The sequence below is a fragment of the Formica exsecta genome, unplaced genomic scaffold (genome assembly GCF_003651465.1).
Source record: "Formica exsecta isolate Colony F162 unplaced genomic scaffold, ASM365146v1 scaffold72, whole genome shotgun sequence".
Classification (NCBI taxonomy): Eukaryota; Metazoa; Arthropoda; class Insecta; order Hymenoptera; family Formicidae; genus Formica; species Formica exsecta.
This window is the reverse complement of record NW_021853485.1, coordinates 3,310,194-3,314,351: the sequence shown is the minus strand read 5'-3', so window position 1 is coordinate 3,314,351 and position 4,158 is coordinate 3,310,194.

The following is a 4,158-nucleotide window of genomic DNA, read 5'->3' as shown; positions in this document are numbered from 1 at the left end:
TTTTTGTATGATATTTTACAAATAATGTTTAATATTTTATATAATATATATAAAATTTTATATATACGTAATTAAAGTGGATATATATTGTTGATTCATGTTTTTGTAAGCAAAGTTCTTCGATCGATATTTGTGTGCTAGCGCTTAATGTCGATCCGTTGGATGTGATTTGAGAGTCATTGCGAGCGCGAGACTAACTGGGCTGTAAATCTCGCCTGGCCGACCAAATAGGCGGGTACCGATTACCATAGACATGCCACGCGTTGATTATAAACATAATTAAAAACAACAACAGCCCTTCCCTTCGTCCCTTTAACGTATGCATTTGTTTCGTGGACGCCGTCGATGCTGGTGGTCCTGTGGCATTGCCCGCGATCGCTTTCGGTCTAGGAAGCTTCGTTCGACCGTACTTTGACGATGGGTATCGATCGTTAATACCAATCGATCGCTAAGGCTCGGAACAATCCCTTCGAATGTTACGTTGCAAAATCTATGGAAAGTGAAATATGTGAAAATTTTTATCTATCTATCATCTAGATCAGCGCTTTCTTGTTTTAAATTGACTTGTGTACGTCTTGTATATTAATTTTTTCAATTTTTGTCAGAAGCAATTATATTTAATTAATTTGTTATAATTTAAACATGTATCATATTTTTTATTTTGTATATATCAATTATAAAAGTATATAGTATAGTAATAAAATTGGTGAAAGAATTTGCTAGTAACAAGACATAGGATAGTTTTGTATGTGACACTCTCTATGTACAGTTTTATATAAGTCATACTTATAGTTTTTAACTAGCATGAAATTATCTGTATACAGTATGTATACTAAGCCTAAAAGAAATCACAGTAAAAAAAAAAAAAAGCAGAGTAAAATAAAATTCGCCGGTATATGGCAAAGTACAGTAACGGCTCTTTTTTGTAAGATTATTTTGTGCGATTACAGTATAGGTTGTATGATTTTTATCTTTCTTAAAAAAATGTACGTGTGATATAAAAATCTCTGATTGAATATATATGGTAGCATAAAACATATTAGGGGTGCACATCAGGATCGGCACGCCGTGTAATAAAATACGTTATCACGCCGATCAAATTATCGCCTTTTAAAATCTGTAAAAATTCGTTGCGTATCGTCATAAAATTGTATATGTGCTGTCGGTGGAATAAAATATCATATTTATAAGTGCGCGTTTCGCGCGATGGGAACAGGGAGCCCCTCGCTATGTAAATTCAGTACGTCAAAACCAAGTTGAAATTGTAAATACCCTACAGGTTGCAGGGCGTTTTAAAAGAGCCCAATTTGGATTCTAACGGGTGTAATATTTCAGCTCTCCATTTCACATAAAGATCTTTATCCGATCGGTTATTTTTCCTGAAACCCCGAAAGTTTGACGACGATAAGCAACCCACTCCTAGGTAGTTTCTGAAAGTTTTCTGGAAGAATGTTGTAGAGATATTTTCGGTCCCTTTTACATTTTCATCAGCATATACGTTTCCTTTGCCTGGATATTCTCACGTATTAAATGTAACGATAAACAATCATACTTAATAGTCACAACTCTCTTTTTTTATCTCAGGTGTGGATTACTCACTTCAAAATGTATTTTGTAGCAATTTTTATGATTAAACCTAAACGTGTTTAATATATTTTTTTATATCTATAAGATTGAAATTGAATTCATTAAATTTATTAAAATTTGCTTGACTTGGTTTATTTTATGTTTTATGTTGCATTTTTATCTTGCTCGAGAGATATCACATTAACGGATTATAATAATTCTAAAAATACGCTCTACGAAAAAAACATTGGGAAATAAGAAGATACGCGAGATTTTTTCACGTGGCTGAACTCTCTCGGATCGCAACAACGACTCCAACAAATTTGCACCTCTAATCGCATCTCATGATAGGAGTATAATGAGAGCATGATGCGAGTCGAGTTGGCGGATGAAGGAGTCCGAGTACCAGCGAGGATTCCGATTGGATCTCTCCGCCCAGCAAGGGCGAGAGGCTGGCTTTCACCTTTGACCCTCTTGTTCTTCCTCTTCTTTTCTTTCGCCTGCCCTCCGCCACTCTGCCAGTCCTTCGTTCTTCTTCTGTTAGTCCCACGTCTCCGTCGTTGTTGCGATCACGTCTTTGTTCGATACAATACTGTCACATAGTTTTGCATATCGTGTTCCTATTTGTGTATGTATGTGCCCTCTTATAACTTTTTTCAAAATTTCTTTAGAAAAATATAAAATATTTTAATTATTTATTATCTTAACACGCTGAGTATTAATGACAGTAATGATGTAACTGTACGATAATTGTTGACAGACTCGACAATATAAAATAATGAGGAGAACGAAAATAGACTAGATAGTTTGCGATGATATTTATAAACTTCAAATGAGAATAATCTCGTCGATACGGATGATAATTTTACTCGCGCATATATGGATTTATAGCTAAACGATGTTCATGACTAAGAAATAACGTCGGTATTAAACAGTTCGCATACGCTGTAAATGTCGCTAAGGCAGCGGTCTATGTATATATTCTAAAGAGAGAGACCGCGTGTTATTGAGTTTAGCGCAACTAACTATTTCAAGAGCCGGATTAAGCTTAATATCTCGGATCGTAAAATTTTCACCGGGCACGGCGGATCTTTATTACAGCATCCACGGTATATACTTGCCGTGCCGCGAGACAACCGACTTTATAATGTATGGATACGCTACCGTCCATTACTCCCATTCTTCGAAAAAGCGCTCGGAGGCGGGGAGGAGGGGGTCCATCTCCTCGGCTTATAATTGATAGAGTGGTAAAATGGAAGAAAGGAGAATCGCGCGCGCGATGTTAGAGTGAATCACACTCTGTGCGCGCACACGTACAGGAGGCCTGGCCGTCTTAATATGGCTATAAAGGCACGACATCGCGGTAATAATAAAGTGATAATAAAACGAAAAGTAATACCCAATCGTCTCGCGGACACGCCGCAGGGAGTTTATTATACGCTGCCATATTATATGCAAGCGAGAGGCTACAATACATCGGCGCTGATTTTATGAGCTTGAGACATGAAGCCTTTATTCGTAACGTCGTCCCTCCGCCCGACATTTTCTACGGCTTTATGGCCGATAAAGAATACAGCGAGTTAAAAATAAGATAGAGTCGAGTTTATCATTTATGGTATGCGGCGCTTCTTCGGCGGTATTTCATGATAAAGTGGCCTGTTATACTCGCCGCTACTTTGTACTGCAACACTTTGGGGTCCCTCTCTCAAAAAATCTCTGTCAGAAAGTGAATTATTTATCGCTGAATTGAATGAGTGATGCACACATATATACGATTAAAAAAAAAAAAAAAAAGATACGTAAGTTTATAAAAGTACAAAACCGATCCGTGTGGCACGTATCTCAATTTAACAAAGTAATATACGATATTGTGGCCCACCAAACGATCATGAGGTTGCAAAATGAAAATATGTAAATTGAAAGACTTCACAATTTCTGTTACATATAGATGTTTTTTATTACACAATATCTAGTGGCGTCACGTACTTTCATTCAAATCAAATGTGCTGTATCGTGAATAGTTTCGTCGAATTATTTAATTTGGAATTGATAAACTGACATTATAATTTCAAATATTAGAAAATTTAGCATATACATTATACAATATGTATATTTACTTACCATATCGTAGAAAAAAACAACATTGTGAGCAACCAAACGATCACAAGGTTGCAAAATAGAATCGTATGCAAATTAAAAGAGTTCACAACTTCTGTTACTACATTTCCAATGCTTATTACCTCTCATGAATATTCATCAGATATCTGAGCATAAATTAGAGTTCGAAAGGATATCATAACAGTGAATTAGATAAATAGAGAGTGACCTGTAAATAAATTACGGTAATTATGCGTACGGAAGTGTATATGTTCAGGATAAGCTCATTCTGTTTGACATATGAAGAATATTTTAACGACAGAAAGAGATATGCGGCAAGAGGAAGATGCACACGCATATGATGGCGGGATTCGGTTGATTCTCTCACCGCATCTTTACATTGTAACCGCGAACGACGAGAAAATCATCGTGGTGTGCCAGGAGATGCATGCGAAATGGCTAATATTAAACCGCGCGTATAACTTCTCTCTTTCC